The sequence below is a fragment of the Ammospiza nelsoni genome, chromosome 9, assembly GCF_027579445.1.
Source record: "Ammospiza nelsoni isolate bAmmNel1 chromosome 9, bAmmNel1.pri, whole genome shotgun sequence".
In the NCBI taxonomy this organism is placed as follows: Eukaryota; Metazoa; Chordata; class Aves; order Passeriformes; family Passerellidae; genus Ammospiza; species Ammospiza nelsoni.
The window spans coordinates 5928961-5944004 of NC_080641.1; positions in this window are offsets into that span (position 1 = coordinate 5928961).

Below are 15044 nucleotides of genomic sequence, written 5' to 3' on the forward strand. Positions count from 1 at the left end.
GGTGTACGTGAGCAGCTCTTGTGCTGCCAGTTTCCCTGTGCCACGCCCAGGGTGGGATTTCACAGAGCTGCCAGCGCTTGGACAAGTGAATCAAGGGATGATTTCCCACTGAAAGCAGGAAACGAGCAAGCCCTGGGCTCTTGAAACCTTTTACTCTTGGTTTTGGGGGAGGGCAGGGGATCAGTGCTGTGTGTCGCAGTTTTGACTGCACCTGCAGGAATCCATGGGGAAAAACGGTGCAGAGAACTGAGCACCTGCTTGGACTCACTTCAGCCTGGGACAGGCAGAAGCTGGTGGTAGAACATTCTTGAGCCTGGATCGACTCCATGGTTCTTGCTGAAGGTTTCTGTTTAGCAAAGGTTTGGCTGGCAGCATGGGAGTCCCAGGTGCTGGGAATGATACAGACAACACATAAATCCCCTGAGAGTCTCTCGTCCAAAGCTCCAAGCAGGGTAAGTTTCTGCTCTGAGACCGGAGCAGCAGCTCAGGGCTGTGTCTAGGCACATTGCAAGCATCCCCAGGGACAGAGATCTCACAGCCTCTCTGGAGCCCTGTTCCTGTGCTAAATTTGATTACAGACACACATTCTTGCAGACTGTAGAATTTCCACTGCCTGCAAAGCCCTGTGGATTTGGGGAAGAACTGAATTCCGTGTGGGAGGGCTTGCAAGCATCTCTCCAGTGCATGGTGCCCTCGGGGAGGTGTTCCCCCAGGTGCAGGCATGGGCATTTGATGGGAAGCCTTCAGAGCCTGGGGAATAAACCAGCTCCTTCCAGGCAGTCCCAGCGGGTTTGCCTGGCAGCGCTGGGGTTCCTGACAGATGCCCTGGGCAGTCCACAGCCTGCTCCTCTGGCTTCTCCCGCAGTGTGGCGGCTGTTCCCACTGCCTGCTGCAGTGCCTGGAGCCAGCTCTTTAAATACCGGGGTTGGACCAAAGGACAAGCCTCCCTCTGCAGTTTCTCGTGGGTGTTTTGCACCACGGGCACGGGCAGCAGCAGCGTGGGGGGCAGGAGCTGTGCTGTGACCGGCTTGTCCCAAAGCCACCGGCCCGGTGTGACCGGGGACACTCAGTGCCTCGGGCAGCGCTCCAGCCATTCCCACCGGCAGAGGCGGCACTTCAGCGGTTCCACCTTCTCGCTGCGTTACGAAAATCACCGGGGTCTCTCCTGGTTTTTCATTTCCCCCCTGCCATCAGTGACCTGACCCCCCTGCCCTTGCAGCTCCCTGCCCAGCTACGGCCTCTTGCCGGGAGCGCCTTTCGGGCTGCCAGGCTGAGCTGAGCTGAGCTCCCCGGCACCGCGAGGCACCGGAGATCCGGGAAGGAAATTACCCCTCACGCCCGTGTTTGGCCTGCAAGTCCAGAACCTGTCTCCTCCCACTGAAAATCAATAATTAGGAGCCCTGGGATAACCCGTCGAGGTTGTGTAACCGGTTTGCTCGTTGTCACATCCCCGTCCGTCCCCAGGCGCTGGCGGGACCCGGGCTGGCCCGGCTGTGCCCGCGGGTCGGGGGCTGAAGTGTCCCCCGAGCCCGAGGGGACCCCGCCAGGGCTTCGGGTGGCGGGGACACGGCTCTGTCCCCTGAGCCACGGCTGGGGCTCGCCCGGGACCCCTCCGGGCAGCTCGGGGACGGCTCGGGGTCGGGGCCGGTGCCGGGATCTGCGGGTCGTGGATTTGTAAGGCTGGCCTGCCATCTCCTGGGAAAGCCGAGAAATGCGGCACGGAAAACCCAGACTGGACGGAGAGTCCGCGATCGCCTTCCTCAGGCTCTCCCCAGCTCTCGGGGTGCGGGCGTGTGTAGGCTGCTCCCCCTTGCTGTGCACCAGCGCCCCGGGGAAACAGCCCCGGCTGCCGTTCACACACTGCTCTGGCATCCTGTGAAGTCGAGAGGACGTTCTGGTGAAGCTGATGCCATCAGAAGATGAAGCCCGTGTGGCTGTGCGCCCACTGAGGGGCCGCCACCAGCCCTGAGCCCCCCAGCATCATCCGGGGTGTCAGGGGGTGCAGCGGGGAGAGAGGATCCTCACCCGCCTGGGAACACGCCTGTGCCTGGCTGTGCAGTGAGCCCCATGCCCCAGCAGCAAAGGACACAGGAGAGCTGGTCAGGGTGGTGTGAGTTTGTCCAAAAGCATCCCAAAGTCTTGGCAGATGTCAGAGCTCGAAAAGAGATCATATTGTACAAATATGTTATAAATGCGAGCTGCCCTGTGAGTGTCAGCCTGCACCACCTAGTCTCACCCTTATAATAAACCACGGTGAAAATACCACATTTTCCTACCAGAAAGTCCTATATGTTACTGTAATATCCACAGTCTATAGCAGGAACCTCTTTTATCTAACCTGAAATGCAATGTTTGCAGAGCACTTTGTACCTCCCACACTGTTGGGGCCAGCACAACGAAGCCGCAGCCTGACCCAAAACTTGCCCCACAGCTCCTGTGCCACAGCACTGTGGGAGAAGAAGAAAGCTGCCCTCAAAGGTGGCAATGGTGAGCACGGAGCCCAGCCCCAGGAGGCTGGTACCCCTTCCCTTGCTGCCTGTGTTCCCCAAAAAGGGCTCAATGAACTCTCATTTTATGCAGCACAGCGCAGTGGGTCTGGGGAACACACCCCACACAATGCTTGTGCCCAGGAGGCTCCTCCTCCCAGAGGAATAATGGAAGGGCTTTTGGCCAGGAATGCAAATGTTTTTTGCTGTGCTGGATGCAGGTGGGAATGGGAACCATCACAGGGCATGGCTGTGAGAAGAAGAGAGCAGATATCAGAGTTTGCAGCTCTGCACAGTAATTGGTAAAGCAAATTGGCCCTTGGGCAGGCAGTCACACAGCAGAGTGGGGATCCAGCTCACAGCTCGGTGCTCCCCATTGCTTTGATGTCCTTCCACAGAATCCTACAGCAGCAAATAGTTTTAGGGTCATGGCCCTACATTTGGGGAGTGCAGTAGAGGCACCCGTGAGGCATCAGGGCATCCCCAAGCCTGTGAGGCCCTGGTGGGCTCGGCTGGCTGTCACCTTGTCCCTGCAGTCACCTGCACAGCCCCAACTGGCAGAAGCACCAGGTGAGGTGTGCACCACCAGGACATGCTTTTTCTGCCCAATAAAACATGGAGATCAACATCTAAATAGCAGGGTCTGGGAAGGAAGCAAATAACTTCAGAAAGGGGAGGAAGGCAAGCTTGTTGGAATTAAGGTCAGGAACTTGCTGGCATTTGCTGACATTTTATTCTGATGAGCTGGCAGAGCTCATTCTCATCAGGCACACACTTATGTATGCATTTATTTATTTTAGAGGTGGGCCTAGAAACAGCTTCAGAGCTGGTTTTGAAAACACAGACACATCTTTAATATCCAGTGGGATTCAAGCAGACTGCTTAATCAAACCACCTGAAAACTCAGATTTTGTCTTCATAGACAAATCTTTACACTGAGGTTTCCTTTCCATTTGAAATTATCCCAAGTTTTTGGAAGTTCTCCACAAACCCCCTGTCTTGAAACATTTTTGTTTCAGAAAAACAAGCACTTGTTTATGGTGCTGAAATAAATATACTCCCTGCAGCAGAGCAGGTGCTGGCTAAAATTAACACTGCTCCCTGCCAGCCCCAGCACAGCCTGCAGGGCAGCAGTGAGAGCCTGCAAGGTTTGGGGCACCCAGAGCCCCATTGCCATGGCAGGGAGCTGGTGGCAGTGGGAGCCCACCCCTGGGAACTTCCACATATGGAGCAGGACTATTCCCACAGCAGGCTGGGGCAGTGTCCACATCCCCTGGGCATCTCACAGCTTTGCAGGAGCCACCCCACACAATGTTCCTCTTGCTCTTATCCCCATTAAACACCCTCAGATGGTGTTATGGGAAACACACTCTGCACAAACATCACTCTTGACCGTTCTCAGCTTTATCAGCTGCAGTAATGGTCAGTGAACCAATCAGTATCTGCATGAACAGATGCTCCTTGCAGTGAAAGCCTGTGCCATGGGCTGGCACGTGCAGCCACCTGCGGCCACTCCAGGGGCACGACATCATCTGAAATTCATTCCCAGTTTGTCACGATGCTGTTCTGAAGGTGGAATCACTGCAGAAAGAAAGGTGTTGAGGTTGTTTTTGTCTCTAGGCGGAGGAATTTGTACAGCATGACTTCCCATCTCTGCAGGAAGTGCTCAAGGCACGGGGGGCTCCAGGCTAATCTTGTCCCTATGATCCCAATCCTGAGGATGTGATGTTGGCCATGGCTTTTATGTTGCAGCAGACACAAGAAGGAATATGTTTTTTCTCAGCTTCTAAGGAGCCAGAAGAACATCTTCTTCATTTGTGTGGCAAGCGTGTAGCCATATTCAAACAATATGTTAATTGCAGTGTCTAGCTGTTCAGGTTCCTGGTAGCAATCCCTCACTTTTGGCTGATAAATAAATACAATACTTGGCATTCTTCATGTGGGACTGCAGCTGATGACCTTCACTCGTCTTACTGCTCAGTTCCCAAGTGCAGGACACCAAGCAGAGGAGGTGGCATTATCCTGGGTGCTCTGTCCCGTGGATCACTGCAGTTAATTGGAACCACCTTTGATACGTTTGTAATTCGCCAAGGCTTATTTGCTGTATAATGAGACACACGGCCCTTCCTTTAACTGCCTTGTAAACTGCCGCAGTGATTAATTCTGCCCCAAGCCTGCATTTATCCGGGATTGACACGGGGTCACTGAGGAGGGAGGCGAGCGAGGGCTGGGCAGGGTCCCTCTGGCTCGGTGGGAATTGTTGTGTTGCTCCTTTCCAGGGCAAGGGCATGTGGAATGCCCGGGGCACAGAGCAGGGGCTGCCCGTGGGTGCAGCACTGCCAGGGCACCGCCCGTGCCCAGCCCTGCCGGGGCAGAGTCCGCGCACACAAACCCCGGGCCTGGCACTCACTGGGCACCTGTGCCAGTCCCCACCCCCGGCTGGGACACCTCCCTCACTCTGCCTGTCTCCCACAGCCCTTCCCACAGCCCGCTGATGGGAGCTGGCCAGCAAAGGCAATATTTCACTCCACTCCCCCATGTTTTACATGGTAACGCTGTAGCTCTGGTATATCCTCCTAAGGGACCTCTCGTAGCTGGGCAATGAACGTTTCTGTGCTTGCAGCTCAACTTTCTTGCCTGGAGATATATTCAGACAACACAATAATATATATCAGCTCCCAAATCCCAGTGACTGTAAATACCAGGGGAGAATTAAAGCAGCACAGTTAATAGTCCTGCGGAATTTACATAATTCCATTACACCTGGACACCGGGGCAAGGAGGGATGAGTGGCTCAGGTGAGTGCCTGGGGGCTCAGATGCTTGCTGCTGCCAGGACAGATGGACACATGGACAGAAGGAGGTTTGGGAAGGGATGTGGCAATGTGCTGGGCGTGCCAGTGGGGTGAGAGCAGGAACAGGGATGTGGCAGCAGGCTGCAGGTGGTCACGGGGGGATAACCGAGCCTCACACGAGGAGGTGGGAGCTGGGATACAGCTGGGACCATTTTCACAGGCTTAGCTGAAGGTAGCACGCAGGGAATGGCACCTGTCCAAAAGCAGGGGCTGGGATTTGCCCTGGGCTGTGAGCAGGTGCCCAGCGAGGGAGGGAGCCTGCTTTCCTCGGGCACAGGAGCTGCTGCCCTGCAGGCGGCTTGGGGAAGCACAGAGAGGTCAGTGCCATGGGACTCGTGCCAGAGGGGAGTGTTCAGCAGGAAGAAAGCTCTTGACATTGTCCCTCCCTTGGTTTCAAGGACCAGGTTATTTTGGAAACGTACTGTGGAAAAATGCCCCCAGAGAGAGGAAGGCAAGGAGGGTGAGAGTGGGTGCAGGGGCCCCTGCTGTAGCTGGCTCAGCCCCCTCCCAGAGCAAGGGAAGAAATTAAGGAAAACTTTGTTTCCAAACAATTACAAATGCATAGTTTGAGTATCTGTAATTGAAACTCGAATCCCCCTCCTGCTAACAGTGATGGATGGCTTTTTCCTACTGCTTTGAGAGCCCTTGGATCATGCACGGCAGATGCCTCCCTGATTTATGGCTTGCCTCTTCCCGGGAAGGGAAACAAACAGCCCAATCCTAATTACCACACTCTTGTTAGGATACTTTTCTCCACTGCTCCCATCTTGTTACCCGGGCTCCCCACTCCACCTTTGTGCAGCTGGCTTGTGTGCTATGGGGAGCCCTGACATGGATTCAAATCATCTCAGTTGCTCTCATTTTACTGGCAAATAAGTTTATGTGCTCTGCAGATGGATGGCCTGCTAGGAACTGCATTTTTCCTGAGTGCCTCAGTCAAGTGAGGGGTCAAGATGTGAGGATGGGGATGATGGGGAGGAAGGAGAAAAGCCAGTGCCAGTGGTATTTTCCCGCCTCCAACTGGTTCTGGCTGAAAGGAGGGAGGGAGGGAGGGATTGGGCCACACGAGGCGCTAAAAATAAATGTTCTTGCTAAAGAGAATCTTGCTGGTTCAACTCTTTCCCATTCTTCTGTGTGTGAGAGCGGTTAATTCTCCTTGGGAGCCCATTCACTCAGCAGATGTTGCTTTTCTTTGTGTGATTAGCCTGAAATCAATGGAAAATAATCCTGCACTCTAACAAATATCAGAGCACACGATTCCAGTGACACAAGGTGCTCCCGCAGCCTGAGCAGAGGCTGAAATCACTGCCTGTAAGAAAAGAGGGGAATGTGTTTGTGCCCCTAAACCAGCCCTGGGTCTCTGTGGGGATGGGGGAAATGCCAGTGTGCAGCTGCTGGGGCTCCCTGGCACAAGGACAGCTACAGCCCAGAGGAGCCTCTGGTGCCAGCACGCCGGCCAGCCCAGCAGCACGGGTGTGCAGGGACAGATGAGAGTGACACTGGCTGAGCCCAGGCAAGGGCAGCACCCCCAGAGCCCCTGGGCCTGGCACAGCCTGCCCAGCCCAGCCCTGCCCGTCCTTATCCCGGGATGGGTGCTGCCAGCAGGGATGGTACTGACAGAAATGCTGAGCCCTGACCCACCAGTGCTGTCAGCTGAGGGCTTCTGGCTCAGCTGCCTTCTAAAGGTGAGCCTGTCAGACACACTGTCATTCACAGCATGTGTCTTTTCCTGATAACTTTTCAAATCAGACTGCCGGGCTGTCCCGACTCAAATGCCAGCAGAGCCAAAGTGTTTCACTGTTTCTGTGCTGTTACCTTTACAGCCAAAGACATGATCTCATCAAAGAGCAGCATCGCAATTATCTGATGTGCACAGTCCCTGCAAAGTCAGAGGATGGGGATGAGTTTTCTCCCCATTGCCCACTCTAAACCCTCTGTATCCCAGTAAAGATGCCCCTTATTTACTGGGAGGAAGTTTCGAGGGTTGCTATCCCCAGCACCAGCCCTTCAGTCAGTGTGCCCAGCTGCAGCACACACTAATGCTCACCTCTCCTCCTTCTCATTGGGAAAAGATCCTCATTTCCCACCTCCCTCCCTCCTCGTGCTTGAGCTCAGCAGCCCGGGGCTGTGCCCTGGCACAGGGACAGCAGTGTCACTGCTCTGCAGGCAGCCCAGGCTCCACGCCAGCACCATCACATCCTCCTCCTCCTCCTTGTTCAGGTGATAGCTTTCCCCACCAGGAAATCCTTTGGGCCACACAAGAGTACTTTTATTTCAACTTATTTGCAGTCAATGCTGTTCCATATTTCAAAGTCACTTTTGGTGTTCTGAGGAGGAGGGAATAGCCCATGAGAACTCGTTTGAAGGTGATGTCTCTAATCTTCCTCTCAGACACATGAAAATGCAAATCCTTTCCAAATGGCATCAGACCCTTGAATCCAGCGATATATTTGTGTGGCAAATTTGTTATCAGTCCCTGAGGCCCTGCCTCAGTGCTGTGCTGGAGTGCTCTGTGCTGTCAGCATCAGCACCTCCTGGTGGGAACGGGCCTGGCCGGGCTGGGCTCAGCTCAGCCAGCTGGCCCTGCCTGGCACTGGGATGCTCACACCAGCACTGAAACCTTCTTCTCTCCCTTGCCCATATGCTGAGATGTTTCAAGGAGCAAAGGAGCTGGCAGCCAGCAGTGACCTGGTCCCTGTGACCTGAGGGGAGCTGGGACAGTGCCCACAGCTGGGGAGACACCAAACCCATTCATCATCTCCCTGCACCGTGCCATTGCATCAAATTGGATTTAGCACCATTAGCAGAGCAGCTTCTGAGCAGCTCCCGGACTCCTGCTGAAACCACTCTCCCATTGCAAAGCTGATTACAGAGTGCGTCCACAGTGTTAATTAACCTAATGAACCCTGACGATAGAATTGGAGTCCATTAATCCCTGGTGCCCCGCTGTGTGTGCAGGTGAAGCAGCTCCTGGTGCCACAGCTGCTGCAGGGCACTGGGGCTCCTGTGCAGACCCAGGGTGTGGGGAATGAGCTGGTCTTTGCCCACCTCACTTGTAAAACTCCCTGGAGAGGATTGGAGGTGGCAGATGGACAACTGACATCAGAGCAATCCCTCAATGTCCTCACAAGCCCTGGGCTTGGAGCAGCAACCTCTGCAGAGACCCCAGGTCCCACCCCCAGGCCCTTCTGCACTGAGGAAAGGAAAATAAATGAATGCTTGGGGGCTCTGGCAGAGTCTGTGGTGTCTGACAGTGATGGGCTCAGGCCTGTGGGGACAAGGCAAGGTGACACAGGGTGAGCAGGGAGCCTGGCCATGCTCCTGGCCCCAAAGGAGCTGCCAGCTGAACCAGAGCCACAGCCAAGCCCCGGGCCAGCTCTGAAACTGCTCCAGATCTCTGCAAGGAGACAGCTGCAGCAGGGTTTCTGTCCTGCCATGAACAGAGCTCGGTGGTAAAGGAGAGTGAGCTGGGAGCTGGCCATGCTGGAGCTTTGGGGACAGCTGGGGACAACTGACACACACCCCACACAGCTATGGGGTGTCTGCAGGTGATGTGAATTCTCAAGCATTTGGTGCTTTCTGGCTCTGACAGGGTTTCTCTCTGCAGAGATGGATTGTCACTTGGCCAGAAACACTGGGCTTGAAGCAGGGAATCATCAGGCAAGTGACTCTGGCCACAGCTCTGCAGATCATAACAGCCCCTTCTGGCCCTAAAGCTTATGAATCTGTAAATCAGATCAGTATGAAAATAGCTATGCCACTTGCCTGTGACAAAACAATCATTTCAGAATATGAAAGAGGATGTCCCATGGAAACAAAAATGTCTAAAAACCATACATTCCATCTCTTGCAGAGAGTCAGCAGGTGGCCTTTTGTGCTGTTTTTGGAAAAGGAGTTCCACCCACCTCTCCCTAACCCCGACCAACTGCCCAGCAGCCCTGGGCAGTCATGGCACAGGTAGGGCTGTAGAGTCACACAGCAGCCCAAGGCAAAGCTGCCTTTCCTCCCTGGAGCTCAATTATTCCCTTTCTGTCCAATTCCTGCAGTCCTGGGGCCTCGGAGCCTTCCTGGGTGCAGCAGCTCAGGGGCCAATTTAAAGGCAGGGTCAGTCACTGGGGGCTTCATCCTGCACTTGCTTTGTGCCTGCCCCCCTCAGGCTGCTCTGTTCAGAGGAAAAGATCCAAAACTCACAGGAGAAAAACTCTTCTGAGCCCAGAATGAAGATGAAATACCATGCACTTTTTCCTGGAGACTTCTAATTGAGAAATGTGAGCCCAGCATAAGAATTTGTGGGAGCCTTTGCATGTCTGGATTCCTAGAGGGAGTCTCAGGGCTGGAGTCAGGGCAGTGAAACTGGAGAAAAGCAGTATTTCAGCTGCCCAAGTTGTTTACAATTGCAGGATGATGGGTGTAGGAAAAAAAGTGAAAAATAAAGTAAATGGGAAAATGAGTAAGATTATTTTTCCATTTTGAACTTGTAATACTCTATACTGTGGCTTGTCCTGCAGATAAGCAAATGACAGACACTTCAAGTCCACCAAGATGAAGTTATTTAGCATTCCTTCAACATGGAGAGAAATGGAAATGAAGCCTAATAAGGCTCCTGAACTCTTTCTTTACTACCCTCAGAGACAACCAAAAGGCATTTAATTTCCTGCAACCCAAGAGCATAAACCACACTCAGACACTTTATAAGACCCATCAGGCATCTGTCCCAAAGATTAAATAAGTAGGACAACATTTTCAAGAAGCTGCCTGGAGCTGCATGAGCGCAGTGCCCCCTTGCCTGTCCCCTCTCTGCAGGGAGGATGGGGCCTCCTCTCCTGCAGCACTGGGATGATTCAGAGGAGTGGAGAGGCCTGGGAGTGTTTGCTGCCCCCCTCCAGCTGAGAAACAGGGAATTCTGCTGCACCTGGGCAAGCAGGTCCCAGAGCCACTCCATCTGCACAGCCCTGCTTCTCTGCCACAGACCCCAGTCTTGCAGCAAAAGAGTTCAGGGAGTGAACCACCTCTGTTAAAGGGAGAGGTCCCAGTGCCTTGGGAAAGAGCTGTGGGTAAAAAAGGGGATGATGAGACTGCACAGTGGCACTTTGGGCATCCCCTCCCTCTCTTCCAGCCGTGGGCCATGGGCCACAGATCCTTACAAGCAAAGGGGAGGTTCCTGTGTGTACCTGTTGCTGGGGCAGGGGGACAGCGTGCTCAGGGAGCAGTGCAAGGCAAGGGGCACAGCTCGTTTTTGCAGCAGGCAGCCTTTCTGTGCCACACACAGAGCTGGAAGGAGCCCAAAGCCTGCAGCTGTGTTGAGCAAATTGGATCCTTGTATTAGAAACCCAACAGGAGGAATCTGTGAACAAGAGCAGCTTGATGCTCGCTGGTTTGCATCTGAAGAGGGATTCAACGAGGCAAACCCGCTTCCCACCCGTTACCTTGGCCGCGAGATGAGGGGATGACATCTCGATATCCCTGCCACCACATCTCCTGCTGCCCGTGCAAACAGCCTGTCAGCCTGTCAGAGCACACGAGCACCCAGGCCCCAGGGGTCTGCAGAGCAGGACATGCAAACCAAGGCACAGGAGCCCCTCCAGAGCCTCTGCACTGATGAAAAGCCCTGCCTGAGTTCAGGGGGCTGGGTGGCTTCAGGGCATGGGCAGTCAGAGCCAGGCAGCCTGGCAGCCAAGTGCCATTTTTGGTGCTGCTGGAGGGGGATGTCAGAGACAGGACCCACTCTGGGCTGCTCACTGTGTGCTCTGGATGTGCCACTGAGCCCTGGAGCAGGGAGCAGCAGGGCATGTGCCATCCTGGCCACTGGGCTGTGGGGCTGGTCTCATGACAGTGCCCCATGGCTTTATTTGGGAGAGAAGTGACCTGCAGCCCCCCAGGGGAACTGCTGGCACAGCCAGCTGTGGCTCCACTTCCAGCCCCTTTGCCAGGAGAAGGCTCAGCCCTGGCTGTGCTGGCAGCATGACCTGAGCTGTGCTCAGGGTGCCTGGTTGGGACCCCCTGCCTCCAGCAGCACAGGGGCTGAGCTCTCACTGTGGGGGCTGCAGCTTGCGGGGGGGGGTCGAGCAGGCCTTGTGCTGCCTGTGGCCATTGGCTCCATTGGCTCCACTGGCTCCATCGGCTCCATCAGCTCCATCAGCTCCATCGGCTCCATCGGCTCCATCGGCTCCACTGGCTCCATCGGCTCCACTGGCTCCATCGGCTCCATTGGCTCCACTGGCTCCATCGGCTCCACTGGCTCCATTGGCTCCATTGGCTCCATTGGCTCCATTGGCTCCACTGGCTCCATCAGCTCCACTGGCTCCATCGGCTCCACTGGCTCCATCAGCTCCATCGGCTCCATTGTCTCCATTGGCTTCACTGGCTCCATCGGCTCCACTGGCTCCATTGGCTCCATTGGCTCCATTGGTCCATTGGCTCCATTGGTCCATCGGCTCCATTGGCTCCATCGGCTCCATCGGCTCCATTGGCTCCACTGGCTCCATTGGCTCCATTGGTCCATCGGCTCCATCGTCTCCATTGGCTCCACTGGCTCCATTGGCTCCACTGGTCCATCAGCTCCATCGGCTCCATTGACTCCATTGGCTCTGGGGATGGCAGCACTCCCGTGTCCCACAGCTCCAATAGAGCTCCATTGGTCCATTGGCTCCATTGGCTCCATTGGCTCCATTGATCCATCGGCTCCACTGGCTCCATTGGCTCCATCGGCTCCATTGGCTCCATTGGTCCATTGGCTCCACTGGCTCCATTGGCTCCACTGGCTCCACTGGCTCCATCGGCTCCATTGGCTCCATTGGCTCTGGGGACGGCAGCACTCCCGCGTCCCACAACCCCGGAGCAGAGCCCAGCTGAAGCAGTGCCAGGGCTCCCCGTGCCCGGGCTGGCACAGCCTGCAGCAGGCTCAGGTGCCTCTTGCAGCACTCTCAATAAGAGCAGTCTAAGTTAAATGTCAGCTGTGATTTGGCATTTTATCTGTGAGTGGGTGAGTGACCTTTCTGGCTGGGGTGGGCACGTGTTCCGGGCACAGCTGGGGAAGCACCTGGCCACGCACTCAGCTTTGGCAGGAGCCACATCCATTCTCTGCTGATTCCTTGCTGCCCTTGAGTCACTGTTAAACCTGTCAAGAGTGATTTACAGCTGTGTCAACAAGTGGGATCCAGGCTGCTGCTCCACACTGCAGGGAGGAAGAGGAGGAAGAGCAGCAATAGCTCCCAAGGCACAGCATGGACTGGAAGGCTGGAAGAGAAGAGCACAGCTGCTCTCCCCAGCCACAGGCTTGCCTGGTCAGCAGGGCTGCTGTAATTGCTCTGCATTTCCCAGGGTCTGACACGCTCCTGGACATTTGTCTCACCGTTCAATACAGCTGAGTCAGTTTGGCAGGGCTGAAATTCAGACTGCTGCTCACAGGGGTTCAGTACCTTCAGCTTGTCTCTGCAGCATGCAGAGGTGATGTGCTTGTCTCCCCAAAGACATCACAGTCCCTCCCTCCCAGGGAAGGCTTTGTGTGCTGAACGCCAGAATCACCAAAGTTGCCTGTTTGGCCCCAGTCCAGCCCCCAGCTCAGGAAAGGGCTATCACCAGCCCTGCATCTGGCCCTGACTGTTTTAGCTGCCTTTGATTTCTCCAGGTTTCTCCTGACCTGGGGGCAGGGACCCCAACCAGCTCTGTTTCAGATGCAGCCTCCCAAGCAGAGGGCAGCAAGTCCCCTTCATCTCCTGGCCTTGTTCCTCCCAAAGGAGCCAGGATGTGGCTGCCTTGCCCTGCCATGCCTGTGCAGGCTGGCATGCCCCTGGTGTGTTTCTGAGGAGGAAGACACACACCCTTGTCCTCCCAGAGGTGGCAGAGAGCTGCCCACCAGCCTCAGGGCCATCCACCATGGGGCAAAGGAGGCTCTGGCTGGCACTGGGTGAAGCTGGGCCCATGCACAGAGGAGGAAGCTGAGCTTCTGTGTCACTCCAGCCAGATCCAGCCCCTGCCCCTTGCACAGCACTGAAGGGTTCAGCAGGCCAAGGCAAGGCAAGGAAAGACACGATTCACTTCTGTTTAATGTCACAGAGCCCTTCTGCTCCCTGCAGAGCCTTTCAGCTGGCAGCAGGCACTGCCTCCTTGTGCCAACGGGCCCTGCTTCTCAGGAGCCCTTCTGCCTGCTGCATTCTGCTCCAGGCTGGGAACTGGGCAATTTCCTGCCTGCAAATCCCTGCCCTAGTGCTTTCCTGAGGTCAGGTGGAGAAAGCACACGTCGTCACTCCCTGGAGACCCTTGGAAGCAGTACTGGAGGTACATGACATTTTCCTTCTGCTTTATGGCTGGAACAATATGGGCAGAAAGGACTTGGATGTTGGAGAGAAATACTGCTGCCACCACAGAGCTGCATGTAGCTGATGTTTATTTCCCAATGAGGAGAATTACTGAAATCACTGACAAATCTATAATTGCCAATAAAAAGCAGCAATGGCAGCAAGCACATGCCAGAGCACGTCATCCCATTGCCAAATAATACACCCACAAGAACTGCCATTCTCCCTCTTTTACCTTCAATAGGTGAAGAAAATTGCCACACATTTGCTCTGTGGGGCCTGAGACTCAGCTGGGTCACCTTCCCATACAGATGGCCTGGCAGTTCTGAGGTAATGGAAAAGTCCATTCTCTATTTCCCCTTAGAATTTCTGCGTGGTGAGTGGGTTCTGCTTCTCACTGGGGGCTATTCACATGTGAGTCAGCTGTGGTGGAGCTGATTTAAATGTATCATCCTGACAGTAAAACCTGCTGGGGAAAAAATTACCTTAATGAGAAATGCTTAAGAAGGTTGGAGCGACTGTCCTCGCAGCTCTGCAGAAGGAATTCTGACAGCAGAGCATGGCTGTCTGCTGGGGAAAGGCAGATCACAGAATTCCAGGATGGTTTGGGCTGGAAGGGACCTTAAAAAGCCATCTAGTCTAATCCCTTTGCAATGAGGAAAGACATATTCAACTACAGCAGGTTGCTCAGAGCTCTGTCCAGCCTGATCTTGAACGTTCCTAGGATGGGGCTCCAGCAGCTCTCTGGGGAAGATGTTTGCTGGACTCAGGGGCTGCTGGCTGGGGAGCAGTCCCACCACTATGCCCCGCTCTCACACGTGAGAGGGCTGATAAATACCCTGATTCCCAAACTGCACGTGCTGGGATTGCTCTGCCAGGGCTGTATCTAAGCAGGAATTCCCCACCCGTCTCCCTCCCTTCGGCATTCTGCTCCTCCTGCTGCAAACACAGCCTGCTGCCATCGTTATTGGTTTTGCTGTTGTTATTATTATTACATATCACTATTTAATTGCCTGGTAAATTTGCAGTATCTTGGAAAAAAACAACAGAGGACGTGTAATTTGAAATGCTAAAGAGAGCAGGAGCAGACGAGGAAGATGCAGTTCATCTAGTAGGAGTATTGAAGAGGTGATGAGGACATTCTTAACCTTAATTATTTCAAATCAACTCATTTTGTAGAGTGTGTAGGTTTATGAATCAGATGAAATGTAAATTGATTCACAATTTCCTTTAATTTTCTGCTCTTTGGAGAATTTCAATCCATATTAACATAACCTGTACCAACCAGTTACTAAGAGACAGGAGAAAATGAGCATGGGCGAAGTGGGGAGACGGGCATTTCAATCTGGCTGAGCCCACCTGCTGTGGGGAGCTGGGGATTGGGACTCACTGGTGAGGGGCTGCTCC